At 41.0% G+C, this 15176-nt stretch overlaps 1 non-coding gene across 1 annotated transcript; it reads left to right on the top strand.

Moving 5' to 3' along the window:
- The first annotated feature begins 13887 nt into the window (after window positions 1-13887).
- LOC118631306 lies at window positions 13888-14021 on the top strand. Its single transcript, XR_004959790.1, has one exon. It is a non-coding gene; the product is annotated as a U11 spliceosomal RNA (small nuclear RNA).
- The last annotated feature ends 1155 nt before the right edge of the window (window positions 14022-15176 follow it).

Here is a 15176-nt window from a genome sequence, read left to right as displayed (position 1 = left end):
CAGCATTCCTGAAATAAACTCCCAGGCATTCAGCTTCCAGCCAGCTCAGAATGGGCTTTCTTTAATCAGAAGAAAGCAATCACGATGAACAGAGCAAGGATGATTTACGTTTCTTTCTTTCTTTTTTTTTTAATCCTCACCGGAGAACATTTTTCCATTTTTTGTTCAGATAGAGTGGGAGGGAGAAAGAGAGAGAAACATCGACGTGAAGGGGACACATAGAGTGGTTGCCACCCGCATGACCCAACCAGGGCCGGGGACAAACTGCAACTGAGGTACGTGCCCTTACTGGGAACCAAACCCGGGTCTCTCTGGACCCTAGGCCGACACTCTAACCTCTGAGCCAAACCGGCCAGGGCTGATTAATGTTTATTATATGGCTAGTGACCCACTATGATTAATTCTTTATTATTCTATTATTCTTTCCTCCCCTTTCTTTCTTTTTAAAAAAAATTTTTTTTCCTTTATTAATTTCAGAGAGAAAGGAAGGGAGAGGGAGAGAGAGACAGAAACATCAATGAGACAGAACGTGGATTATTGGCCTCCTCCAGCATGCCCCTGACTGGGGATTTGGCCCACACCCTGGGAATATGCCCTGACTGGGAATCGAACTGGGTCAATGCTCAACCACTCAGCCACACCAGCCCGGCTCTCCTCCCCTTTCAAGACTGTGTTCCTTCTCTGCTCTAAAGCACAGCTCATCCCGAGAGTAAACAGAGAGTGAAAGCTGAAATTCTTCAGTGGCCCCAGGTCGGACATGACCTCTTCCCATTTCCTTCCTGGCCCACTCTGCTCCAGCCACTCTGACCTCCCCGCTGTTTCTGAAATAAGCCAAGGTGCTTACGCTGCCTTCTTGAAATTCTATACCAGTCACTGCCTCTTCCTGGAAGTATCTTCTCCCAAAACAATTGCACCTCTTCCAAGTCTGTTTAAAGTTACCTCTCAAAAAGTCTACCCTGACGATTGCATGCTGCTCCTTTGCTCCCCTGGATTCATCTAACCTGCTCTTATTTCCCTGCAGCCCACAGGCCTTCTATCTAACACACTCTAATTTACTTATGTATTCTGTTTATCGTCTCTCTTCCATCTGGATGTCAGTTCAATGAGGATAGGGATGATTTGCTTGCTGTTATATGCTGTGTCTAGAACAGTGCTTGACCCAATGTGGGGCCTAGCATGCAGTAAATATTTGTGGAATGAATAAATTGAGTGAATTGAGCAAAGAACCTATAGTGTGAACTTATAATAGATCATAAATTGAACTTAATTCAAAAACATTTTTAAATCCAGAATCCTGAGCTGAACCTTTTTTTTTTCATTCCAGTTTGCTCTTTATTTTCTCACTACAGGTACTAAGCTTTCTGTGAATGGCCTCTTCTGTGAATAATTTCATTATTCTGTATGTTATGATTCTTGGAACTCTATCAATTCAGCTGTTTCATTGATTTCACTTCCTTAAAGCAAAATGGCGTTACTCAATATGTGAGAATCAGTGGGGGTTAAAGTCAGAATAAGAATAACTTCCATTTGAGTTGGCAGAATTTAAACTGTGTCCCATGGGATATGAAGATGCACTATTGATATCCATTCTCCCTAAAAGTCACCTGTTGGATTAGAATGAAAAAAAAAATTTATAACAATAAGTTTCTCCCATCCTTTTTTTGGCTGATTCCTTAAATAGCAGAAGCAGAGTTATTGTTATGCTCCCAGGAAGCCAATTTATGTAATGCAACACCATTTTTTTCTATAGTAAGTCTACTAAAAAGGTGGGCCTATTTTTTTTCCTAGCTTGACCATATTCATAGACATATTAAATGTTTTTCTTAGTTTCTCAAAAGAAATGTCATAGTTTACATTTTTTTTTTCCTTTATTGATTTTAGAGAGACAGGAAGGGAGAGGGAGAGAGAGACAGAAACATTGATGAGAGAGAACATCGACTGGCCACCTCCTGCAGTCCCCCACACTGAGGATTGGGCCCACAACCCGGGCATGTGTCCTGACCAGGAATCAAACCAGTGACCACTTGGTGCATGGGTCGACACTCAGCCACTGAGCCACACCGCCTGATCAGAAATCTCATAGTTTTAAATGGATGAAGACCCAGTGGTTACTGAGTAGAATAAATTCATCTCATCCTTTTTACTCCATCTCTTCCCCTTCTATTAGGACACAAAAACTGGTGAATTCAGAGAGAAAAAAACAATGAATACAAGGCACTAGATGAAAATAAATTATACAGACATAAGCTGAATGGAGGTTTTCAAAAAGGTCTGATCCTGCCCTGGCTGGTGTGGTGTAGTGGTTAGAGCATCAGCCCATGTACCAAAAGGGTTGCGGGTTCAATTCCTGGTCAAGGGCATGTATCTGGGTTACAGGTTCCATCCCTGTCCCTGTCGGGGTTCATGTGGAAGGCAACCAATTGAGTGTCTCTTTCACATCAATGTTTCTCTCTCTCTCTACCCCTCCCTCCTTCCCTTCCTTTCATTCTCTCTAAAAATCAATGGAAAAAATATCCTCAGGTGAGGATTAATAAAAAATAAATAAATAAAAATAATAAATAAATAAAAATAATAATTAAAAAAGGTCCGATCCTTCAAAGAGAGAATGATAAAGTTAATGTGGCAAAATGTTAATAACTGAGGAATTTGGGCAAAGGATATCAGGGAGTTTTTTGCACAATTCATGAAGCTTTTCTCTAAGTTTGAACTTATTTTAAAATAAAGAGTTAAGAAAAGGTTTGATCCCTTTGGGCTAAGTATCAGCAAACAGGTCATCAACATGTGTTAAGCATCTAATAGTTGCTGGAGGTACATAAAGATAAATAACATCTGGATCTACTCACATATTGTTCACAGTCTAGAAGGGGAGAGAGACATGTAAATAAAGATCACAGGATAATAAAGCGGGCTAGTCTGTCTCAGCTTCAACTGAAATACCACTGAATAGATATCAGTATAATCAATAAGTTGAAGGTAACCGCCCCCCTCTCCCATGTAGAATTTACACAGGGGATGAAAAGTAACTTGTTTTATAATTCTTAGACTCCTTAGTCTGATCAAGTCTGTAGAAAGGAGAGAGGGCCCAAGCCCTGACAGAAGAGAGCTGGAATGTGACTTTCTTACTTCCACGCTTGAGGGACATTGCAAGGGCATAACTTGGAGAGCTAGAGCTTTCAAATATGTTTCTGTAGAGGGAATAAACAGGGAAAAAATGGCAGATTATTAAATGTAAATGGGCTAAACACACCAATTGAAAAAACAAGACTTTGGTGGAGTGGATAAAATACATGACCCAACTATATGCTGTCTACAAGGAACTCACCCCAAATGTAACCATGTAGGTGGGTTAAAGTATGTTTCTTCCAGTGGAGAGATGCAGAACTGAAGCCTGAGAAATGTAAAACACCATGCAAGAGGCTTTGATTTTTATCCTGGATAATCCAGTGAGAGGGGGGTGCTGCTTTGGTGGTGGAGCCAGGAGACTGCCCTGCACTGGAATTGCTCTGCACTCCCGATCTTCCGTCAGCGCCACTCACCTCATAGAGTGGACAGAGGCTGAGACTACAGGCACGGCATGACTCTCCAGAGGAGCAGGACGGCCTTCTGTGCAGGGAAATGAGAAAGGGGCCCATCCACCTTCCCCCCAGACCCTGACCTTGGCAGTAGTAGGGAAGGAAGTGAGCAAGGGGAGAGCAGAAAGATCGAAGACCTCTGTTCCACTGCAATCAAGTCAGGCTTTTTTTTTTTTTTTTTTGCATTTATCTTCAGATAGAGCATGAGGGAGAGTGGGAGGAAGAGAGAGAGAGAGGAACATTGATGTGAGAGAGACACATTGAATGGTTGCCACTCATACAACCCCAACCGGGGTGGGGACAACCGAGGTACGTGCCTTTAGCAGAAACCGAACCTGGGTCTCTCTGGTCCGAGGGCCGGTGCTCTAACCACTGAGCTAAATCAGCCAGGATCCAAGTCAGGCTTTGAGTTTTGATTATTACAGGAAATTGGACACTCATGATTTCTTCTTTTTTTTTAAGATTGTTGAAATGACAACAAAGGGTTTTTTTTTTTTCCTTTATTGATTTTAGAGAGAGAGAAAGTGAGAGAGAAACATCGATGAGAGGGAACATAGATTGGCCGCCTCCTGCAGGCCCCCCACTGGGGATCAGGCTCACAACCTGGGCATGTGTCCTGACCAGGAATCGAACTGGCGACCTCTTGGTGCATGGGTCGACGCTCAACCACTGAGCCACACCGGCTGGACTCTGATTTCTTTTTAATTTTTTTTCTTTATTGATTTTAGAGAGAGAGGGAGGGAGAGGGAGGGAGAGAGAGATAGAAACATCGATGAGAGAGAAAATCGATTGGCCGCCTCCTGCATGCCCCCTGCTACCCAATGGGGATTTGGCTCACAACCTGGGCATGTACCCTGACCAGGAATCAAACCGGCGACCTATTGGTACATGGGTTGATGTTCAACCACTGAGCCATGGCGACCTGGCTCCATTGATTTTTAGACAGAGTGGAAGGGATTGAGGGAGGGAGAGTTAGAGAGGGAGAAACATCAGTGTGAAAAAGACACATCAATATAGTAGCCTCCCACAGGACCCTGAACAGGGCCAGGGATTGAACTGCAACTCAGGTACGTGTTTTGAGCAGGGATAGAATCCATGACTTTTCAGTCCAAGGGCTGACACTCTAGCCACTGAGCCAAACCAGCCAGGGTATTTCTGGATTTCAAATCTATCCCACTGATCTATATGTCTGTCTATGTGCCAATACCACACTGTCTTGATTATTGTAGCTTTGCAGAAAGTTCTGGAATCCGGCAGTGGTTCAGTCCTTCAACTTTTTAGGGTTTTTTTTTTTGTAAGATTATTTTGCTATTTGAGTTGAGGTCCCTTGCAATTCCATGTGAATTTTAAAATAAACGTTTTTGCTCGGCTGGTGTGGTTCAGTGGTTGAGCATCGACCCATGCACCAAGAGGTCACTAGTTTGATTCCCGGTCAGGGCACATGCCCAGGTTGTGGGCCTGATCCCCGATGGGGGGCATGCAGGAGGCGGCCAATTGATGTTCTCTCTCATCAATGTTTCTATCTCTCTCTCCCTTTCCCTTACTTTCTCTCTAATAATCAATAAAGAAAAATAAATAAATAAACATTTTCACTTTTACAAAACATGACTGTTGAGATTTTGATAGGGATTGCTTTGAATATGTTCATCACTTTGGGTAGAATTACCATCTTAACAACATTGAATTTTCTATCACACAAATGCAGTATGTCTTTCTATTTATTTTGTTCTTCTTTAATTTCTTTAAGCAAGATTTTTTTAGTTTTCAGTTGCACTGAAACTTGCACTTCCTTGGTTAAATTTATTCCTAAGTATTTTAATTTCTTTCTGATTCTATTGCAAATGGAATTATTTTCTTAATTTTATTTTTAGATTGTTTGTTGTCTAGCATATGGTAATACAACTAATTTTTGTGTGTTGATCTTGTAGCCTGTAGCTTTGCTGAATTTATTTATTACCTCTCATAGTTTTAGGATTTTCTATATATAAGATCATGTCATCTGCAAACAGATATATATATTTTTTTACCTCTTCTTTTCCAATTTGAATGCCATGTATATTTTTTTCTTACTTAATTCCTCTGGCTGGAACTTTCAGTACAATAGTGAATAGAAGTGGGCATTCTGAAAGTGGGCATTTTGTTTTGTTTCCAATCTTATAATGTGCTTATTTGAAATAGAGTGTGGGGAGACTAAAAATCTGATTTGTAGCTTTGGGTGCATGCATGGACCTTACTGACTGAATTTCTCTGTAGTTGATCTGGTTGTGCTAGTTAGTTGGAAGACCTTTCCATGTCATTTCCTTATTAGGTTTCTCTGTTCAGCTAAATTCCTTGCCCTCTGCTTTCCAGCTTCCAAAATTGTGTTGCTGTTGTCTCTTCTCCCCTTCTTTCTGTCCTTGCAGGTTTATGCCTTTGAAACATATCCCTCTACATTGTATACTCTTGTTTTAAGGAGAAAAATGTATTTACCATCTTTCCCTGAAATTCTAGGACTGAAATTAATAGGTTTTGTGCCATGTGTTCTTTGTTATCTCTAACTCCAGCACTCAGGCCTAATTCAATTCCAGGGATAAAATAGGATTTTCACTTCTCAGAAGACTTTCAGAGTTTGAAATGGCGTGTACTTTCTCTTTAGATCTCAGTAAGCCAGAGCCACCAATGACATGACCTCCTGGCCCTGACAGGTGTTGTGCTAGGCTGTCCCTTAGGAACACCAAGAGTCATCCAGCAATGTGAAAGCAGTTAGTCACCAGTGAACGGAAGCTTCCAGGGAAGTTTCTATCCTCACTCACTATTTTTGTGTTCTTTTTGCTGATCTGCACCACAGAATAAACCCCAGTTACAGAAACTACTTGTGAATTGGCTTTGTATCACATCAGGAAAAAGTCTGTCTCCTACTCGAGGTCATCAGAAAGCTGTGGCACCATGGAGCTTCTGAAGAGCCTTCTGCAGAGTCTCATCTAGACATATGTCTTCTGCTTGGGAGTCACCGGTGTCACTGATTATAGGGCACAGTCTCTGAAGGCTGACTGCACATGAGAATTGTCTTTTAAAAAAACTTGAGCCCTGGACGGTTTGGCTCAGCTGTTAGAGCGTCGGCCCCCGGACCAATGAGTCGCGGATCCGATTCCGGTCAAGGGCACTTATCTCAGTTGCGGTTCGTCCTGGCCCTACCTTATGACACAGTGATTCCACTTTTGGAAATATATTCGAAGAAACCCAAAATACTAATTTGAAAGAACATATGCAATGTTTTTATTGCAGCATTATTTGCAATAGCCACGATATGGAAGCAACCTAAGTGCTCATCAATAGATGAGTAAAAAAGATGTGGTGTATACATACAACAAAATATTACTCAGCCATAAAAAAGAATGAAATCTTACCATTTGTAACAGCATGGATGGGCCTAGAGGATATTATGCTAACTGAAATAGGTCAGTCAAAGAAAGAAAATACCATATGATTTTACTTTTATGTGGAATTTAAAGAACAAAATAAATAAACAAAATAAAAACAGACTTATAGATACACAGAAGATTGATGGTTGCCCAAGGGGAAAGAGGTTGGGGGACTGGGTAAAAAACTTGAAGGGATTAAGATGTACAAATTACAAAATAGTCCCAGGGGTGTAAAGTATAGCATGGGGAATATAGTCAATAGCATTGTAATAACTATGTATGTGCCAGGTGGGTACTGGAAATATCGGGGAAACACTTTGTAAAGTATATGATTGTTTAACCACTATGCTGTACACCTGAAACTAACACAAAATAATATTGATAAACTGTAATTAAAAAATAAAAATTTTAAAATAAATAAAACATCCCTTCCCGTTTTTCTTCACATAATCTAGATATATTCCTTCACTCATTCATTTATTCAATAAATATGTATTGAACACCTACTCTGCTCCAGGCACAGTTCTGGGATCCAGAGATTCAGCAGGAAGCAAATAAGGCTCCTGTTCTCAGGGAGTTTGCTTTCTAGTGGAAGACTTCTTGTAATCAAATAGGTGAGCTAAATGCAAAAGACATCCTGCCAGAGTACCTCTAGGGTCTGTTAAACACTTGGAATGTGTTTAACTAAGTTAAGGGAGCGTGTTATGAAAGAGACTTTGTAAGCCAGAGTGTAAAAACATTTCAAAAGAATCACACAAAATAATGTATGATGAAATCATAACTGTCATTAGTGTGTGAATTACATATGTATTCAGGTGACAAAGAAAGTGGAAGGTGTATGGAGGTACTGCTTAATCATTAAGAATTGTACTTTAGCTGACCGGTGTGGCTCGGTGGATTGAGCATTGTCCCCTGGACTGAGAGGTCCTATTCCATACCAGGTCAGGGCACATGCCCAGGGTTGTGGGCTCAATCCCCAATGAGGGGTATGGGGGAGGTGGCCCATTGATGTGTCTCTCTCAAATGGATGTTCCTATCTCTCTCTCCCTTCTTCTCTCTCTAAAAAAAAAAATCAATAAAAACATATTTTAAAAAAATAATTATACTTTAGAGGGCATTTGTCTTACCTGCAAATGGTTTGGGACAGGCTAATGGTCACCACTTTTATGCTGAGTTTTATTTATTTGTTTATTTATTTATTTATTTAACAGAGAGAGAAAAGGATAATGAGAAAGAAACATCAATGTGTTGCTCCACTTATTTATGCATTCATTGGTTACGTTTTTGTTTTTTTTTTAATCCTCACCCAAGAATATTTTTCCATTTATCTTCAGATAGAGTGGGAGAGAGAGAGAAAGGAAGAGAGAAACATCGAAGTGAGAGGGGCACATCGAGTGGTTGCCTCCCACATGATTGTGACCAGGGCCGGGGACAAACCAAAACCGAGGTATGTGCCCTTGACCAGAATCAAACCCTAGACTCTTTGGTCTGCAGGCTGACACTCACTGTTGAGCCAAACTGGCCAGGGCCATTGGTTGCTTCCTGTATGTGCCCTGACCGGAGATTGAACCCACAATTTTGGTGTATGGGGACGATGTTCTAATCAACTGAGCTACCTAGCCAGGGCCTATGCAGAGCATTTTTAAGTACTATAGGAGAATACAAAAAAAAAAAAGGCATTTATGTTGATTGTGTGAACTCGTAAGAAAAACTATTAGTCTTGTTTTATATCATTTAGTAACAAAACCATGCATATATGAAACCTTAGCACTCTTAGCAGTAAAATAATAGTTAATGCAAAAAATGGAGCAACTAGCAACATTTGGAATTCTGACTATTCACACCTGTCCTTGTTTTCTGTATAAGGAAGCAATAAAGCGAGCAGTTAAGAACACAGATTTTAGAGTCCAAACATACTTGGGTTCTAATCCCAGCTCTGCCTCTTGAGAGCCATGTGGCCTCAAAAAGTTTCTTAACCTCTCTGACCCTCATCTGTAAGACAGGAACAGTAATTATACTACTCTCACAGAATTATTATAGTGGCTAAATAAAAACAATCTATGTATAATTCAATATCGACTGATTATTTAATGATTTGCTATACCCATAAAAAGAGGCTCCCATCCTCTTTCCCTGACAGTGACCCTGCATTACTATTGGCAGCGATAAAGGGGTGCTTCACTAGTGCCCATCATGACACTCCCCTCATCTTCTTCTCCAGATTCGGTCGCGCTTGTCCACTGCTGCTGTCTGCAGCTTTACTGGGATGCTCCTGATTTCACCCCCAAGGTGTGTTCATAACATTTCCACTTCTCAGAGCCCCAGAACAGTGCTGAGGCAGATAGAGCTGGGAGGGAGGCCTCCCGCTCTTCCTTTGCTGTTACTGACAGATCTCTCAAAGCCCCTCTTGAATAGTCCCATTAACCTCATCAACCTCTGTCTATAGTTCCATTTTTACTAGTGAGCTCAAAACCAGTTCAAGGAAGTAGATGGATGCTGGAAATCCTACCTCCTCCATTCTCCAATTCCTTATCTTTAGCCTCTCCCCTTCTCCTGACTTCCTCTCCACATTCTTTTACAAAAGAAAGTTCCTTATAGATGAATGCATATATGCTAAATGATTCTGACATGAATGTAGGATCAGTGGTGTCTACAGTGGCAATAATTAGACAATAAATGCTCTGTTTTTATTTACTTAAAAAATTTTTTTTTCTTTATTGATGTTAGAGAGAGAAGTAAGGAAGACGGAGAGAGAGCTAGAAACATCGATGAGAGAGAACATTGATTGGCCGCCTCCTGCATGCCCCCCACTGGAGATCGGGCCCACAACCTGGGCATGTGCCCTGACTGGGAATGGAACCTCTTGGTGCATGGGTCAACGCTCAACCACTGAGCCACACTGGCTGGGCTAAATGCTCTGTTTTATATGTGTTTGGACATTGGTTGTACTTCATCACACATATAACAACTCCTTTTTCAAACTTTTAATGTAATGGAGCAGTATAGAGTATAATTTTGTACATGATGTACTCTATTAGACACATTTGATTTTTTATTACAGAGAATTCCACAGTGTCAAATATTTCATAGGATTGTGTACAGTGAAACAAAATGGGGTGTTGTTTCCACCTTTCACTGTTGAGAAACTTGGCACTAAAACTATATTGAACAGTTATAATCGATCTGAACAGAATTTATATTTGAAAACAATGAGGTTGATTACAATGAGGTTGTATTTCCAGTTCTCATTAAGAATGCTAATTATGGGGCCCCAATATTTCTTTCTCTGTCTTTCTCTTTCCCTTCATCCTTTCGTCTTCATCCTTCCCTCCCTCCCTCCCACCCTTCCTTCCTTCTCATAGTGACATGATAGAAATTTATCTACCATCCTCTCTATTCATTGTGGAGTTTCAGCATTATTTTAAAGTGGTAAGAAATATGATGGGTGGAGGGATTTCAGATTGGAAGTCAGTCAGCCTGGAACCAGTCCCACTACCTTGAAGTAGAAAATACTGTATTGACTCTATGACCACAGGCAGTTTTCTTAACCGTTCACTTTCTTGTCTCACGAATGGGTAGGACCAATGTTCCTTGTGGGCTGTGCTCTGGCTGTACTGGGAGTTGTCTGCTGGTATCATTCCTAATTGATTCATGCTTCATTTGGACTGTTGGTGCCCAAGCCAAATACTTTTACTATCACCACAGCAAGTGGCTATAATAACTATACTGCCCACCCCACAGGGTTTGGAAGGGTCTTGAAAGCAAATGACACCACAAGCAAAGAATAACAACCATATAAATGTAAGGTCCTAAGGAATGAAAGAATAGAAAAATACCTAGGTCAACAACCCAAAGATCAAAATGTGCATGGCCCCATCTAAGGGTTCAGGATGAGGTTCTTTTTAATTTGTTTTGCTTTTTAAACTAAGTCTTTGTTTCTGCTACTATTTAATCTGGGGAAAACAAAGGCTGTTATGACCTTGAATTTTATCTCAGAGTACCCCCCCCCCATTTATAAAATCACAGGATAGTAAATTATGACAGAGGAGAAAAAAAATCTTTCAAAGAATTGGGTCATTATGGCATGGATCCATGCAAGCTCTTCTGGGACAAGATTTAATTACTTCATAAATTGCGTGTGTTGATTGTGTTATAATAATCCTGTGTGCCTCATTAAACCCCAAATGCATGTCCTTGCATAAAACTCATTTCTTTTCTTGCCAGCCTGATTGGATGTATTGTCTTTGAAGTTGTCTTTGGGAAACAGGTGCACCTGGCTCAGAGTTAGGCAGGTGTGCAATGTCTCAAGAGTAGTGAAATGTTATGCTCTTCGATTCTGACAACCCATGCTCTAGATGAACTATTAGGGGTTCCCTCCTCTTTTTTGTTTCTTAACGGGTGCATCAGTTAATAAAAACTTCCACGTAGGAAAAGTGGAAAAGCGAACCTCCTGAGACTCCAGTCTGTCTTATTCTATATTTAAGGCTTGAGATGCAGTTTTACAAAATGCATGCCTGTCTTAATTTCTTCCACCAAAACCATTTGGAATAGATCTAACAGAATCAGCCAACTTCATTTGATGCAGCAATGCAAAATAAACCAGAGAAACTGAATGGATTTTTAAAGTAATAAAGAATGGAATACGGAGTCCCTGTCTTTTATAGTAGTGCATTTATAAGAAGAGACCTCTTTATCGTAAAATTGGACAATATGAGGTCTGGCTTCCTAAAACAGCAGTGCTACTCAAGATGAGAGCCATTGACTGGTATCAGTTAGCAAACTGTTACTTGTCCATGACAACAAAAGCACAGAAATTGAGAGTGAGCATCTAGAAAGTTTTACAGCAATCTAAGTGTGGACTTGATTTTCATTTTATTTGGCAAAAATGTCAGTTCATGTTGGATTGGAAATGAAAAAATCTGACCCTGAGATAGTTTGAGAAGTGCTACTGTAGAGAATTCTTTCAACACTATACTATCTTTCCCAAAGATGACTGTTGTCATAAAAGTTGCTTAGGCAAGAGAATAATACTGCCCTGAACTTCTTAACTGCTTCAAAGTGTGAAGACACGTAACAATCAATGTTTTTACCTGCAAATATTAGCTCCTTGATAGAGAACCAACTTCCATTCCTTCTGCCCTCTAGTCTCCTTAACTTTTTCCAGATAGGACTCAGTTCCTTCCAGATCTTATGCATTGTCAAAAGTGTGCCCCTACCCTGGCCAGTTTGCTCAGCGGTTGAGCGTTGGCTTGCGGACCAGAGAGTCCCGGGTTTGGTTCCCGCTAGGGGCACATACCACAAAAACAAACAAACAAACAAAAAAACAAACAAACGAGTGTGCCCTTTGTGAGATGTCTGTGATGTTCTAGCTGGGCCCCCGTTTAGATGGGTACTAAGAAATACCTATTTCTCTGGTGCCTCCACATTCCTCCCTCCCATTTTAGGAGGACCTGGTGTGTTATCTTTCTTGCATCAGAGATAAGTTAGGTTAGCTGAGATGAGAGGTAACCTGTAATAGGATATAAGGTGACCTTCCTTCTCAGTCAGCCCTAGATTGTGAGTGAGGCCTCTTTGTTAATTCTCCTGTCCCGAGTGCCCTCTCCACACTGAAAAGCACACGGGAGCCTCTCAAGTCTTCAGGGCTTTTCTGGCTGGTGACATAGCATCTGATTAAACCTGAAAGTTTTGAAGTTCCTTTTGTATACAGATATCTACCTTTTGGAGGAGTATCTGTGTATTGGGGGAAGGGAGGGCTGGATAAACAATTTTTTGTTGTGAATCCATTGTTTTTTTTGTTTGTTTGTTTTGTTTTTTAAGAGAGAGTGGAAGGGAGGGATGGAGGAGAGAGAGAGAAAGAGAAATGATACGAGAGAGACACATTGATTGGTTGCCTCCTGGATATGCCCTGACTGGCCGGGGATTGAACCTGTAATCCAGGTACGTGAACTTGATCAGGAATTGAATCTGAGACCCTTTGATGCATGGCCTCATGCTCCAACTGCTGAGCTACACTGGCCAGGACTGAATAAACACTTAAAAAAATTTTTTTTGTTGACCGACTTTAGAGAGAGAGAGGAAGGGAGAGAAAGAAAGAAACACTCATTTGTTGTTCCACTTATTTATGCATTCATTGGTTGCTTCTTGTATGTATCTTGACAGAGACTGAACCCACAACCTTGGCATATTGGGATAATGCTCTAACCAACTTAGCTACCTGGCCAAGGCTGGAAAAACATTTTTTTAAATTAAAAACCTTCAAACTCAGAATTAACAAATGCTAATTTTATCTTTTTTCTGGATATATTTTGTTTGCATTTAAAGAACTAACATATTGCCCAGCCGGTGTGGCTCAGTGGGTTGAGCCTTGTTCCATGCACCAAGAGGTCACTGGTTCAATTCCCCATTGGGGCATATGCCCAGGCATCGGGCTTCATCCCCAGTGGGGGCTGTGCAAGAGGCAGCCAACTGATGTTTCTCTCTCACATCTATCTTGCTCTCCCTCTCCCTTCCTCTCTCTCTAAAAAAAATCAATAAAAACAAAACCAAAAAAGAGAACCAACATATGAAGTCTCAGTCTTCTTTCTCCCCTTCCAAGATGCATTTACTATCTTGAAGTTGGCAGGTACACTCCTGTCTCTGTTTTTATACTTTTACTATTTTATTTATTTATTTATAATCCTCACCCAAGAACATGCTTAGAGAGAGGAAGGGGGAGAGACAGAAGCATCGATGTGAGAGAGAAGCATCAGTTGGTTGCCTCTGTACATGCACTGATTGGGGATCGAACCTGCAACCTTGGTATGTGCCCTGACCAGGAATCAAATCAGCAACCTTTCAGTGCACTGCATGATGCTCAACCAACTGAGCCACTCCAGCCGGGGGCAGTCTTTTATTTATTTTAATAAACACATAAAAAAGGGGGCTTCTGTCGTGAGTGGCACATGTAGAAGAGCTTGATGGTTCTATGTGTGGAATCGACACCAAGAGATTTGGGGAGCATAATTTTTTGGTACTTGGGCAGCTGATAATCATTGGTCCTGGAGCCTGGGAAAAAAAGAAAAAAAAGAAAATACTGTATCAAATACATATTGTGACATTACAACCACTCCAAAATGTACTGGCCGAAGTAATAACAATGATTGTGTTATTATATTTTACTGTTCTGTGGGTTGATGGGGCCCAACAGGTGGTTCTTTCATAAGATTACAGTCAGATGGCAGCTGGAGCTGGAGTCATCTTAAAGACTTCCGCACTCACAGATCTGGTGATTCATGCTGGCTATTGGCTAAGAACTCATCAAGGGCCCTCAGCGGGAACGTCTACATGTATGGCTTCTTCAGATGGCCTGAGCTTTTTTTTTTTCTTTTTTCCTCACCCGAGGACATTTTTCCATTTTTTGTTCAGAGAGAGTAGGAGGGAGAGAGAGAGAGAGAAACATGGACATGAAAGGGACACATCGAGTGGTTGCCACCCGCACGACCCAACCCGGGCCAGGGACAAACTGCAACCGAGGTACATGCCCTTAGCGGGAACCGAACCCAGGTCTCTCTGGACCGCAGGCCTATGCTCTAACCGCTGAGCCAAACTGGCCAGGGCAGCCTGAACTTTTTCACAGCATGTGGCTGGATTCCAGGAGAAAATGTTCCAAGAGGACCGGGTAGAAGTCGCATCACCTTTTATGATCTACCTTCAGAAGTCACATGATATGACATTATTTCTGCCATAATTATAGCCCACTCAGATTAGAGAGAACATAGACCCCCCGCCACACACACATAAAAAATAATAAAATTTTTAATTGATTTATTTTAGATAGAGAGAGGGGTGTATAGGGAAGAGAGATACATCGATTTGTTGTTCCACTTATTTATGCATTCATTGGTTGTTTCTTATAGGTACCCTGACTGGGGATTGAACCTACAACCTTGGTGTATTGAGATGATGCCCTAACCAGCTGAACTACCCAGCCAGGGCCTTATACACATATTTCTTGACGGGAGGAATATAAATGTCATATTGTAGGAAGATCATGTAGAATGGAAAATCCTGTGTCCATCTTAGGAAATACAACCTGCCATAAATACTTATTATGTGCCAGGCACTATTCTGTGTTTTACAAGTAGTACATATCCATAATCAAGATGTGGTACTATTTGTATGTTTTTTATCTTTTTATATGTGATATCATATGGTATGTATCATT

This window comes from Molossus molossus, unplaced genomic scaffold (assembly GCF_014108415.1).
Source record: "Molossus molossus isolate mMolMol1 unplaced genomic scaffold, mMolMol1.p scaffold_m16_p_15, whole genome shotgun sequence".
NCBI classification, from domain to species: domain Eukaryota; kingdom Metazoa; phylum Chordata; class Mammalia; order Chiroptera; family Molossidae; genus Molossus; species Molossus molossus.
This window is presented reverse-complemented; position numbering and strand designations above follow the sequence as displayed.